The following is a 15458-nucleotide window of genomic DNA, read 5'->3' as shown; positions in this document are numbered from 1 at the left end:
TGTTCCTATCATCTACTCTTCTTCACTTCACTGTTTTACTGACTCTTTGCAGAACTGTGAAAATATTGATACATAGGTTGGTGCCTAAAATTAAGCAAGGATATCTAAAAAGTGTTTGAAATATTCCACTCTGAAATGGAGTACGCAGGCCCGGCCTTAGGTTGAATGGCACCCTGTGTAAGAAATTTTTTTGCACCCCGCTCAACACACACACACACACCTCCAAAACCATTAAAAGGTATTAAATACATTAAATTAGTAGCATTCTTTTTAAAATGTAACTTAAATTTATTGAGAAAATAATGCACAGAAAATCCTTAAAGGGGTTTTCCTGGATTTTTATACTGATGACCTAACCTCTGGATAGGTCATCAGTATCTCATCGGTGGGGGTCCGACACCCAGAACCCCTGGTGTAGCTGTTTGAGAAGGCACCGGCGCTCCTCTCAGTGCCATAGCCTTCTCCGTGCTGACCAAGCACAGTGACGTACATAGTATAGCGGCTGTGCTTGGTATCGCGCTCAGCTCCATTTACTTCAATGGGGCTGAGTGCGATACCAAGCACAGCTGCTATACAACGTACGGCACTGTGCTTGGTAAGCTGCGAGAAGGCCACAGTGCTCACAGTAGCACCAGTGCCTTCTCAAACAGCTGATGAGTGGGGTTTCGGGTGTCAGACCCCCACCAATCAGATGCTAATGACCTAGCCAGAGGTTAGGTCATAGGTATCAAATCAAGGAAAACCTCTTCAGTACCCCTTCCTGAACCAGGAATGGTACATGAATATAGCACCAGAACCAAGCTCATTACATAAATATAGCACGGGAACCAAGTACAGTACATAAATACAGCAATAGGACTAAGCACAGTACGTAAACGGAGCATCAGAATCAACCCCAGTAAATAAATATAGCACCAGACCAATGCTAATTACGTAAGTACAGCGCCAGAACCAAGCACGGTACATATACAGACAGCACTAGCTCAAAAGCAACTCAATACCTATATCATTTGCATAGTCAAGTTAGCCCTTGCCATATAAGTACTGTTACACACATAGGGGGTGAGGTAGTGACCACTGAACTCCACCATCACCCCTGTCCCTGCCTACTTGCCTCGCAAGTCCTAGCGACAAGGGACAACTGGTCTACAAACCCTTAGCTAGGATAGTGCAGGGAAGACAAACAACACATAAACAGAAAGGTCAAACAAGCCGCGTCAAAGCCAAGAGACCAGATAAGGTACCGGAGGAGCAAGAAGAGAATCGTCAGGACAAGCCGAAGTCAAAACAGGAGAGCACGCCAAGACCAGAGGATGAGACGGACGGGAAATTGGAAGCCAAGCAGGAACAAACTAACCAGGTGAGTATCATTCAGTAAGGACCTAAATAAAAGGCAATCTGTGGCCAGCAGATTGCCTGTTTAAATAGAGCACTGGTGGAGTCATGTGACGTGGCCAGCTTCACATGACTCCTGAGTTCTGATGCAGCCGAGCTCAGCCCTATTGCGGTTGTCATGGGAACGGGCGACGCCGGGCGCGCCGATGATGCGAGCGTGCCCTGGCCATCCCCGCTTCCCAGAACACTGCATCGTGACAGTACAACCTCCTTCACGCGGGCCACCGGACCAAAGGCCCCAGGCGACAGCTTCTCACGATGTTCCAAATGAAAATTTTTAACAAGTCTGGCGGCATGAACATCCTTAGCTGGCCCCCAGGACCTTTCCTCCGGTCCATAGCCTTTCCAGTGTACCAGATACTGTAAGGAGTTGCGGACCCTCCTCACATCCAAAATTTTTGAAATCACAAATTCCTCAGAATTATTAATCAGTACTGGTGGCGGAGAGGGCTGTGAAGGAACAACAGGCGTAACATGTTTTTTCAGTAGAGATTTATGGAAGACACGTAACCTTAATCTAAACTACACTGGATTGATTACCTCCATAATCTCGTATGGACCTATAAACTGAGGTGCAAACTTTTTGGAGGCCACCTTAAGAGGCACATTCTTAGGACAGCCACACCTGATCCCCAACCTGAAAATCCATCCCCCTAGAATGTCTCTTATTAGCTTAGATTTTTTGATTATTTTGAGCCTTCTCTAGGTTGACTGAACCCGGGCCCAAACTGTGCACAGTTCAGATGAGACCTTATCCGCCTCATCCGACAGATGAACCAGAATAAAAACGAGGATGGAAACCATAGATACAAAAGAATGGGGAGACACCAGCGGAGGAATTAAGATGGTTATTAATCACAAATTCTGCCAAAGGAAGGTATTTAACCCACAACTGTTGATCACCAGAGACATATGACCTGAGAAATTGTTCCACAGACTGATTAAGTCGCTCCGTCTGCCCGTTACTCTCAAGATGATAGGCAGACGAGAAGGACAATAAGATTTGGCACCTCTGAATGAAGGCTCTCCAAAATCTCGACACAATGGGACACCCCTATCAGACACAATGTTCTCGGGTACACTGTGTAAACGTACAATTTGTTCCACAAAAACAGAGGCCAGAGTCTTAGCATTCGGAAGTTTAGCTAGACGAACAAAATGTACCATTTTACTGAATCTGTCCACCACTACCCAAACCATAGTCTTACCCTCAGCAGGTGGCAGATCCGTGATGAAGTCCATAGAAATATGGGACCAGGGTCTACTGGGAATGGGTAGGGGTCGCAGTTCACCAGCAGGAGGAGATCTAGGGGTTTTGGACTTGGCACACAACTCGCAGGCCAACACATAGGACTTGATATCCTTAAACAAGGTGGGCCACCAATAGGACCTGGATACCAACTCTTTAGTACACTTGATACCAGGATGTCCACACAAAACAGAGTCATGACACTCACCCAACAGCGGAGACGGAATTGTTCAGGAACAAATAACTTATCTGTTGGTGTGAGTGCCGGGGCCGGATGTTGTTCTGCCTCAATAAGAGCCGTAAGGTCTTGAGATGCGGCTGCTAAAAAGACACTAGCTGGCAATATGGTTTCAGGCGGTGGGTCCGTGGGCTGAAACGCACAGAAACTCCAGGATAGGGCATCTGCCTTCACATTCTTACTTCCTGGCCTGAAAGTGATGGAGAAATTAAAGCATGTGAAAAACAATGCCCATCTGGCTTGACGGGGATTCAACCTCTTAACAGACTCAAGAAACATCAGATTTTTGTGATCAGTAACAACAATAACACAATGCTTAGCCCCCTCAAGAAAATGTCTCCACTCCTCAAATGCCCATTTAATGGCCAGCCATTCACAATTCCCCACATCATAATTTCTCTCGGTTGGAGAATTTTTTTGGGAAAAGAAGGCACAAGGCCTTAAATTGGTAAGACTAGCAGGACCTTGAGAGAGGGGACCGCCCCCACTCCATCTTCAGAGGCATCCACCTCCACAATGAAAGGTCTCTCTTGATCCGGCTGAATCAAAACTGGGGCACAGCTGAAAGCCTTCTTAAGTGTCTCAAAAGCTTCAGTAGCCTCAACAGACCAGTTCTCCAGGTCCGCCCCTTTTTTGGTGAGGTCGGTCAAGGGCCTAGCCATTACCGAAAAATTATTTTTAAATCTACGGTAATAATTAGCAAATCCTAAAAAACAGTAGGGCACACCTACACTTGGTTACACATGGAGATTTGTATATTGACTATGTATATTTATTGCACGTAAACACTTGGTATAAAACAATTAATTTAAAACAGTATAAAATGCTATAATAAAGCATACAGTATCTAATTACTGTAGACCTTTAGTAATTGCACATAGGTTACAGTCTTGATATATATGGCTGGATGTCAGCAGTAATATTGCTTAGTGACTTCACCAACTTGGCTGGTATCGAGGTGAAAAATACAATTTTCCTTGTGTATACTAATCTTATTAGTGTCCAATTGTTTCAATTGCATACACTGTTAAAGAAAGTATGTTTGCTGATGGATAAAGTATGTTACTTTCACTTTGAATTAATGTTGCATTTCTCTGAGTACGCATTTTGTGGATTACTATTTCATAATCCTCCTCATTTTAAATAGTCTATGATGTTTATAATTACTCAGTTATTGCTGTCTGCATACTGTATGTGTTCCGCATTGTTTTTACTCACTGTTTCACTGGATTTTTCGGGCTTGCTACATATACCGTGGCGTCCCACGTGTTACTTGCTTGTAAGCAATGGTCCGAGCTCCAGAGGTATTTTAAGTGAGTATATCACGTATCGGGCTTGGGGATCCTCGGTGAATGAATGCGAGTGTGACAGTACAGTGGGTCCCTGGTAATGATCTTGTAGGTGCGATCAATTTAGCACAGGACCAATCTTCACTGGAAACGTGGTTTTTCAGCGTTCCACATGTCAATAGCGTCACCGATCCCTCTCCCTGGTGATTTTCTGAAGCGCTTCAGTTTTAAAATTTTCAAATAATGTCTGATGCGGTTTCTTGCTTGCTTCATGAGAATTCTTAGACGGTTACCATTACGCGTTCCGGAGTTAACTACGACTCCTTCCTCAGTGGTCATCTTTCTCATGAATCTGGCCAGTTTAAATACCCTCCTAGGTATGGTTCAGTTTGGACTCTTTGTGTTATACCGAATGTATGGGATGGATTGCTTTTTGATCCTCAATGGGATTTTAGTATGCTGAATAGAATCGTCTTTTTTTGTTTTGTGTATAAATAATTGTTAGCATGTCATTAGATTATATATAATACAGAGCAGGAAGATAGATAGTATTACATTTATGTAAATCACATACATTAGCATTGTTATTCCACCAAAAGATATATATTCTTAGTGTTTCTTATTTGTATTTATTATCGCTGCTTGGTAGATGCGGTTTTGCGGCACTGAGACATTTTCATTGGCATTGAGACTTTCTGTTTATAGTCTCATGTGTTGAGATGATATATTTTGTATTTCACTCCAATGTTAGTCATGGAAAATATATTTACAATATGTGGTTCTAAAATTCCTCTTTGTAATAGTACTTTATATGCAATATCCTTTCTTTTAAAAAAAAATAAAGTGTTGTATCTTAATACCTAAATCTTTTTATGATGACTTCATCGGGCTGTTCTCGGAACTGCCTGCTCCCGGTGACCGCATGTGTTTCAGAGCGGCTCGCGGCGCAGGCACAGGTAAGGAATTACCTCTGCATCACCGGACTTGGGAATAAAGATGGCAGATCGCATGTGTTCGTCGGCGATCACTACCCATATTGTGTTAACAATACGTTTCTTTCATATGATGTATTCCCATTTTTAATAAGGTACTTTAAAGGCGCTTGCGTTTTTCTTGCGATAGTGTTGCATTTTTCTTGTTAATTACTAGATCTTTATGTTCTAAATATATCAATGTAAGCTCATTATTGCATGGGTCTGCTTTACTTGTTTTTATTCTATTTATTCCTTTTGAAGAGGGCAAAAATATCAGAGAGACCAGAGCAGACTGACGAACTCCAGAGGGGACCGACATCCCACACCTCCTCAGCATTGCCACAAATGTAAGTGATTTGTGATTTGTAAAAATCCACATCAAGAATATTTTTGTTAAAAGTGATGAGAGTAATTTGAGTGATGACAATGGGTAGGAGGGAGGGCCCTCCACCCAGGGGGGACCTGGACAAGTACACTAGCACAAATATTCTTTTTTCTTTATGGTTTATAAACTGATAATAAGCTGCTGTTTATTCACTTTTATGTATATGGATATTGATTATTAAAATTAATGTATTAATACCAATGTACCCTTATGCACTTTTGCACATTATCGTGCTTTGGTCAGCGCGCTTTTTTATTATGTATCAATAGTTAATTTTTTTTACATACATTTTTAAAAGTATTTATTTAATGATCAATTTATGATTATTGATGTTCGCCGATAGTGTAAATACTTTTGGTCACGAATACAAGGGAATTTATTGGTGTATAATGTATCCTGGTTGTTAATCGTGATATTATGCTTATGCTGGTTTTGTCCTTTTTGTAATTATATCCTTATGTGGATACTCATGTATACCTGTGGACGCCACTGGTTAATATATGTACTGTTCTGTGGTGGGAACGTCATGTTGCTGATATCCTGGGGTTTCCATGGGGAGACGATCGGGCAGTTGTATGCGGCCGTGTGTACTCTCGCGCGATTTGATCTCTATGAGAATAACTTTGTTATCTACCATGTGACATGTGATGTCACCCTGGTGACTACGCTCGGGAAATGAAAATCTATCAGCGTGCAGCTATTGGTCCCCGCACAGATGTCCTTTACTTTCTAATCAATATCTGGGGTATATATGATGTAGAAATCACAAGGCGACCACGGCACTCTGTCTAAGTTTGGTAGATTTAGGGTGCGCGTCTAGGTGCGTTCCTGGCTCCACCTCTTGGAACTGATAGGTAATAGAGTAATTTTAGACAGCACTCCAGTATTAGATTAATGCTTTTTTATTTTTTTGCCGGACATAGAGGTCCTTTTTGGGACTGAATTGAAGCAACGTTTCGGGCAGATTACATGCCCTTCATCAGGCTGATGTAATACAAAAAGAAGAAAAGAAAAGAAAAACAATAATGACGGGTAATGTATGGATACATTCAATGTTTACAGTTTAGCAGAATATACAAAGGTTCAGTGGGACCATGATTAGGACAGATAATTAGCTAAGATATTGTAAAGACAATATCTGTGGATACATACAATAGTAAACATGATGATAAAATGAAAGGATATGTGAATACATGATTCAAACAAATAATTGGTTGCAATACAATCATAATTAACATGATTCAGAGGAATTGCATGATTATTAATGAAACTTCATATGTTCCATGAAGCGGATGTCCAGCCAAATAGCTGACTAACATCATGTACTAGAAGTATTCAGTATTGGTTACATCAGGCATCAGAACAAAAATGGACCACTGAAGTAAAAGTGCACAGCAAGTGGAGTGAGAGGAAAAGGAGACAGGGGGAAAGTGTGGGTCAGAGTGTATATACACATTGTACGCTAATGCGCCCATGTGTGTATAGGGAAGGATCCCTTATGGGGATGATGTAACGGCACAGACAGCAGCAACTAGGTAAGCCTAATATGATTACACGCCTCCCGCTCCTATGACCCCACATTATGCTGCTGTCTGTGCCGTTACATCATCCCCATAAGGGATCCTTCCCTATACACACATGGGCGCATTAGCATACAATGTGTATATACACTCTGACCCACACTTTCCCCCTGTCTCCTTTTCCTCTCACTCCACTTGCTGTGCACTTTTACTTCAGTGGTCCATTTTTGTTCTGATGCCTGATGTAACCAATACTGAATACTTCTAGTACATGATGTTAGTCAGCTATTTGGCTGGACATCCGCTTCATGGAACATATGAAGTTTCATTAATAATCATGCAATTCCTCTGAATCATGTTAATTATGATTGTATTGCAACCAATTATTTGTTTGAATCATGTATTCACATATCCTTTCATTTTATCATCATGTTTACTATTGTATGTATCCACAGATATTGTCTTTACAATATCTTAGTTAATTATCTGTCCTAATCATGGTCCCACTGAACCTTTGTATATTCTGCTAAACTGTAAACATTGAATGTATCCATACATTACCCGTCATTATTGTTTTTCTTTTCTTTTCTTCTTTTTGTATTACATCAGCCTGATGAAGGGCATGTAATCTGCCCGAAACGTTACTTCAATTCAGTCCCAAAAAGGACCTCTATGTCCGGCAAAAAATAAAAAAGCATTAATCTAATACTAGAGTGCTGTCTAAAATTACTCTATTGGGTATATATGATGGTGGGGTGATGCAGTCAGACACGCCCCTTGAGAAAGCGGAGCGAAACGTGCATCGGGGTGCGCTCCCAGCTGACCAGAGGTCCGATCACTTCACTGGCTGACTACCAAAGTATTCTAACAGTTCTCTTTTCTTTAGCCGTTTGTTATTCGTATATCCACAGTTAGTTACCCTGATTGGGCCTGATGGTGGATAATTATATATATATATATGGCAGTTGTTATGTTCGTTGGAGTAACCTTGGGGGCCATTTAACATTGCTCTTTCATCTAGAGCATTGTGATTTGTGAGGATCTGGTACCTTGTGGGCCAGCAGGGGAGCTGCTTGTCGCAGCACTAGCCTGCACTGCTGCTATATTTTAATAATTTATTTTGGATTAATGAGTTGCTTGTAATGATTTATTACTTAATAAAGATTTGATATTCTATGTGTGTCCCTTATGTTTTTTTTGGTGCTTTATTTGTTGTCATGCATTTTTCCCATCTAATAGATGGTTAAGTAGGTTGTATTAATATATTTCCTGTATTTTTAGAGGAGTCGTTACTAATGGATTTTCGGTCACGTGACTCAGCCTGGATATCCCAGGTCGATGCAGCTTTTGCAGGTGGTACAGTCGCCGGTGAGGATCCGGGCCGCAGGAGCATTAATGAATTGAAGGCACAGATTAAGAATGTACCCCACAGGCGTATGAAACTGTGGTGGAATAAAGCCACTTTAGATTAGTACGGGAAAAAGGTGCTCATCCCCAGGGGGTTACGTGTACAGATATTCCCTTCATATGGCCATGAGGATGCTGATTTTTGTGCCAAGTGGGAGTCGATTTGTGGATCCTGCTCATCAGCCCTCATGCGCCTTATTACTGAATCCAATGTTAGGCCTCATGCACACAGACATTTTTTTTTGCGGTCCGCAAAAACGGTTTCCGTTGTTGCGTGATCCGTGTCCGTTTTTTCATCCGTGGGTCTTCCTTGATTTTTGGAGGATCCACGGACATGAAAAGTGAAAAAAAAAAACTAAGTCAAGTCTTCATTTAAAATGATAGGAAAAACGGACACGGATCACGGATGCGGATGACTATCTTGTGTGCATCCGTGATTTTTCACGGACCCATTGACTTAAATGGGTCCGTGAACCGTTGTCCGTGAAAAAAATAGGACAGGTCCTATTTTTTTCACGGACTTTAAAAAACGGATCACGGACGCAGAAGCCAAACAGTGCATTTTCCGTTTTTTCCACAGACCCATTGAAAGTCAATGGGTCCGCGAAAAAAAACGGAAAATGGAACAACGGCCGCGGATGCACACAACGGTCGTGTGCATGAGGCCTTAAGGCCATAACACAGCTTGAATTGGAAGTAGCTAATCTTGAAGAACAGTTATCCCCAAAATCAACTGCTGTAGATTAGGAGAGTTTCAAGAAGGAAGTTGATGATGCATTTTCAGTATGGGAAAAACAGATTAAAACAGTAAAAATTAGGAAGTTTCAACGGGACTTACAGGATATGGAGACGAATAGAATCTATCAGTGGAAATACAAGTCACAGGAAGGGAGGTCACGTACCACATCTGTATCTTCACGTACTTCCGTGAGTGCGGATGGGAGTATGTCTGGACAGGAAACACATAGGTATCCAAGGAGATATAACAAGCGTAAGATTGGCGTGACTATACAGCCGGGCAGTAAGAGGCGCCAGGAGGGCGTTCACAAGTTACAGGTAATTAACCTATCAGATAGGGTCCTTACTGAGGACCAATTGTCAATATTAGGAAAGAGTTTGTCATTTTCACCCACCTGTAACTATGACCATTTTTTAACAGTAAAAGATCTACACCTTTTCGCCAGATGCCTGATTCTTTAAAAGATTTTTAATTCAAGATCGGATCCTAATTTTATCACCCCATCCAAACAGGAAGCCTTGAGTGTTTTGACATCCTTGTTGGAGGAACAGGAAGAAGGGGAAAGATTTGGTGAGTTGATCGTTGATCCATAAGGCCTCTGTCACGGCTGTATGTGAGCAACAATAGGATACACAGTAAAAGAGCTACTGACCGGACCCAAACTAGGGAGGATAAAGGGTGACCCCTGTCCGACCCTCAAAGCTCTCCCTATGCTGCTAAAGCACATGCCCGGATCCAAATGGCGGAACGAGGCATGCCCACGTGCCTAAGACTGATGACCACTGTAACCCCTACAATAGTGGAAGGGGCACGGCCACCGGTGCCCTACTCAGTATATGGAGGGAACCGTGGCCACCTCAGATCCAGTCAGAAAATAATCAGGTACACAACAATGTCTGTACACTTAGCTGAAGGTGTTGCAGCCGCAGAGAAGACGGATCCAAGGACAGCTGGCAATATCCGGAGTGCTTGCTGCAGCAGAACACAGGTCCAGTGAACTGATAGTTACAAGTGAAGATACTAAAGCAAGAGCTACAACTGAAATGAGAACTATAATCCACGCCCTACAATAGGAGGAGGGGTGATATAAAGAGAGGGAAATCAAACGCATGAGGAACAGCTGGGAGGAAGGAAACCAAAAGTAAACAGAGCAGTGAGAACTCCTCCCAGCTCTAGTAGGGACATCATCACAGGGGTGGAGAAACAGAGCTGTGAGAACGTCCCAAAGCTCTGGTAGTGACAGTACCCCCCCCTTTACGGGTGGACTCCGGACACCCAGGACCCACCTTCTCAGGATGAGCCCTATGAAATGCCCTGATGAGGCGAGTGGCTTTAATGTCCGACACCGGAACCCACATCCTCTCCTCAGGACCATAACCCTTCCAATGAACGAGGTACTGAAGAGAACCACGGACAATGCGAGAGTCCACAATTCTGGAAACCTCAAACTCCAGATTGCCATCAACCAAAATCGGAGGAGGAGGCAAAGAGGAGGGTACCGTGGGCTGGACATATGGTTTTAAGAGAGATCTGTGAAATACATTATGTATCTTCCAAACCCGTGAAAGATCAAGACGGAAGGCAACAGGATTGATGACTGACAAGATTTTATAAGGCCCAATAAACTTGGGACCCAATTTCCAGGAGGGAACCTTCAGTTTAATATTTCTTGTAGACAACCACACCAGATCACCCACATTCAGGTCCGGACCAGGCACACGTCTCTTATCAGCCACACGCTTATACCTCTCACTCATCTTTTTAAGATTACTCTGAATCTTTTGCCAAATGGTAGACAAAGACGAGGAAAATCTCTCCTCCTCAGGTAAACCAGAAAGAGCCCCTCCCGAGAATGTCCCAAACTGCGGATGGAACCTATATGCACCAAAGAATGGTGACTTATCAGAAGATTCCTGACGACGGTTGTTCAGAGCAAACTCAGCAAGAGGGAGAAATGAACACCAATCCTCCTGGTTCTCTGCCACAAAACAGCGCAAATATGTCTCCAGATTCTGATTGAGGCGCTCAGTCTGACCATTCGACTGCGGGTGAAAAGCAGAAGAGAAGGACAGCCGAACCACCAGGCGAGAACAGAAAGCCTTCCAGAACCTGGACACAAACTGCGTGCCTCTATCGGAAACAATATCAGAGGGAATGCCGTGCAATTTAACAATATGGTCGACAAAAGCTTGCGCCAACGTTTTAGCATTGGGTAAACCAGGGAAAGGTACGAAATGAGCCATCTTGCTAAAACGGTCCACCACCACCAGGATCACCGACTTCCCCGAGGAACGAGGAAGATCTGTGATAAAGTCCATGGACAGGTGTGTCCAAGGACGGGAAGGTATGGGTAACGGGAGAAGGGAACCTGAAGGCCGTGAACGAGTGACCTTAGCGCGAGCGCACGTCTCACAAGCAGCCACAAAACCCTCCACCGACTTACGAAGAGCCGGCCACCAAAATCTCTGAGCAATGAGATCTACCGTGGCTCTACTCCCGGGGTGACCAGCAAGAACCGTATCATGATGCTCCTTAAAGAGTTTGTGACGTAGCTCAGGAGGCACAAACAACTTCCCAGAAGGACAACGAGCAGGTGTCTCAGTCTGGGCAGCCTGGACCTCGGCCTCCAAATCGGAATATAGAGCAGAAACAACTACCCCCTCCGCCAAAATGGGACCCGGGTCCTCGGAGTTTCCTTCTCCCGGAAAACAGCGAGAGAGAGCATCATCCTTCACATTTTTTATCCCAGCTCGGAATGTAACAACAAAATTGAATCTGGAGAAGAACAGAGACCATCTGGCCTGTCTCGGATTCATACGCCTGGCCGACTCCAAGTATGCCAGATTCTTATGGTCGGTAAAAACGGTGATAGGGTGCCTGGCCCCCTCCAACCAATGGCGCCATTCCTCGAAAGCCAACTTGATGGCCAACAACTCCCTATCTCCCACATCATAGTTTCTCTCTGCCGGGGAGAGTTTTTTAGAGAAAAAGGCACAGGGTCGCCATTTGGCAGGAGAAGGGCCCTGGGACAAAACCGCACCCACACCCACCTCGGAAGCATCCACCTCAACAATAAAAGGTAAGGAAACATCGGGATGCACCAAGACGGGAGCAGACGCAAAACTCTTTTTAATCTTAGAAAAGGCTGCAAGCGCCTCCTCCGACCAAGAGGAAAAATCCGCCCCCTTTTTTGTCATGTCAGTGAGGGGTTTGACAACAGAGGAATAATTCAAAATGAACTTTCTGTAATAGTTCGCAAAACCCAGAAAGCGCATCAATGTCTTCTGATTCTCAGGAAGCTCCCACTCAAGTACAGCACGGACCTTCTCCAGATCCATGCGAAAACCAGAAGCAGAGAGGAGAAAACCCAGAAATTGAATCTCCGATACCATAAAAAGACATTTCTCCAGCTTGGCGTACAATTTATTTTCCCGCAGAATCTGCAGAACCTGAAAAAGATGATCCTGATGGGTCTGAACATCAGGGGAAGAAATCAAAATATCATCAAGATACACCAATACAAATTTCCCCATTAAATGGTAGAAAATACTATTAACAAAATGCTGAAAGACGGCCGGAGCATTCATCAGGCCGAAAGGCATAACGAGATTCTCGAAATGCCCGTTAGGGGTATTAAAGGCCGTTTTCCATTCATCCCCCTCTCTGACCCTGACCAGGTTGTACGCGCCTCTCAAATCCAATTTGGAAAACACCTTGGCCCCAACAATTTGGTTGAAGAGGTCCGGGATCAGAGGAAGGCGATAGGGATCGCGAATCGTGATACGGTTCAGCTCCCTAAAATCTAGGCAAGGTCTCAGAGAGCCATCTTTTTTTTTACCAAAAAAAAAAACCCGCGGCCACAGGTGACTTTGAGGGACGAATATGCCCCTTCTCGAGACTCTCAGTTTTAGTAGACACCTCTGCAAAAGTCGATGTGAGACAATTCTCTCTACAAAAGTCACTCCACTCATTTATTTGCCTTCCTTGCCAATCAATAGTGGGGTTATGTCTAGTGAGCCAGGGTAACCCCAAAACTAGAGGAGAAGGCAATCCGTTAAGTACAAAACAAGATATATCCTCCACATGAGTGTCACCTACAGCTAGCCGGATATTGTGAACAATGCCCTTCAGAGATCTCTGTGAGAGTGGAGCAGAGTCAATAGCAAAAACAGGTATATCCTTTTCTAATGTGCAAACCTGAAAACCATGCATGGCTACAAATTGAGTGTCAATAAGATTGACGGCCGCTCCACTATCGACAAAAATCTCACAAGAAATGACTTTGCTCTCTAGCGCCACCCTTGCAGACAGGAGAAAACGGGAACTGCAGGTCAGAGGAAAAGCATCAATTCCTACATCAACTTTGCCCAAAGTAGCAGATGAAGCAGAATTTGATGATTTACTTTTTGAGGTTTTTCTCTTATTATCGCTCTTAGTACAGTTCAAGAATCTCCTAGACGGACAAACATTTGCCAAATGACCTATGCCCCCACAACAAAAACACACCATACTCTGAGGACTAAATCCTCTTTTATCAGGGGCAAGTCGACCTAGCTGCATGGGCTCCTCCTCAGAGGGGAGCGAGACAGGATGAGGCCCCTGCACACTGAATGAGTCCGCACCACTGCCCCTAGACTGACAATGGCTGGACAGAGAGGTCTCGTTTCTTTCTCTTAGACGCCTGTCAAGGCGTACCGCCAATGACATAGCAGACTCTAAGGACGTTGGTCTCTCATGGAAAGCAAACGCATCTTTCAATCTCTCTGAGAGACCATGACAGAACTGACTCCGGAGTGCAGCATCATTCCAACCCGAATCAGCTGCCCATCTCCGAAATTCAGAACAATAAAGCTCCGCAGACCGTTTGTTCTGGCATAAAACACGTAAGTTAGATTCGGCCAGAGCAACACGATCCGGGTCATCATAAATCTGCCCCAGGGCCACAAAAAATCTTTCCACGGATCGAAGGGAGGGATCCCCTGATGGCAGCGAAAAAGCCCAAGTCTGAGCATTACCCCTGAGCAGGGAGATGACAATCCTCACCCTCTGCTCCTGATTACCAGAGGAGTGGGGACACAAGCAAAAATGGAGTTTGCATGCCTCTCTGAAGCGAACAAAATTCTCACTGCCCCCGGAGAACGTTTCCGGAAGTGAGACCTTTGGCTCGCAACAGACTCCATGAGCCGGAGCAGAGCCCAATGCTTGAAGCTGAGTCATAGATTGACGGAGATCCGCTACTTCCAAAGAAAGACCCTGCATGCGGTCAGCCAGGCTAGAAAGCGGATCCATGTCAAAAAAGGACGGTTTTGGTGGATTATAATGTCACGGCTGTATGTGAGCAACAATAGGATACACAGTAAAAGAGCTACTGACCGGACCCAAACTAGGGAGGATAAAGGGTGACCCCTGTCCGACCCTCAAAGCTCTCCCTATGCTGCTAAACCACATGCCCGGATCCAAATGGCGGAACGAGGCATGCCCACGTGCCTAAGACTGATGACCACTGTAACCCCTACAATAGTGGAAGGGGCACGGCCACCGGTGCCCTACTCAGTATATGGAGGGAACCGTGGCCACCTCAGATCCAGTCAGAAAATAATCAGGTACACAACAATGTCTGTACACTTAGCTGAAGGTGTTGCAGCCGCAGAGAAGACGGATTCAAGGACAGCTGGCAATATCCGGAGTGCTTGCTGCAGCAGAACACAGGTCCAGTGAACTGATAGTTACAAGTGAAGATACTAAAGCAAGAGCTACAACTGAAATGAGAACTATAATCCACGCCCTACAATAGGAGGAGGGGTGATATAAAGAGAGGGAAATCAAACGCATGAGGAACAGCTGGGAGGAAGGAAACCAAAAGTAAACAGAGCAGTGAGAACTCCTCCCAGCTCTAGTAGTGACATCATCACAGGGGTGGAGAAACAGAGCTGTGAGAACGTCCCAAAGTTCTGGTAGTGACAGCCTCTTTCACACGGGCATCATGTTTTTGGCCCGGATAAGATGCGGGTGCGTCGCGGGAAAATGTGCGATTTTTCCGCGTGAGTGCAAAACATTTTAACGCATTTTGCGCGCGCGTGAGAAAAATCGGTATCCAAACCCGAACTTCTGTTAAGGTGTTAGGTGTTGTGTAGATTGTATTATTTTCCATTATAACATTGTTATAAGGGAAAATAATAGCATTCTTAATGCAGAATGCATAGTAAAATAGGGCTGGAGGGGTTAAAAAATATATATAGTAATTTAACTTACCTTAATCCAC

This window comes from Bufo bufo, chromosome 3 (assembly GCF_905171765.1).
Source record: "Bufo bufo chromosome 3, aBufBuf1.1, whole genome shotgun sequence".
NCBI classification, from domain to species: Eukaryota; Metazoa; Chordata; class Amphibia; order Anura; family Bufonidae; genus Bufo; species Bufo bufo.
The sequence above is the reverse complement of the archived record's forward strand: the minus strand, read 5'-3'. Positions refer to the sequence as shown.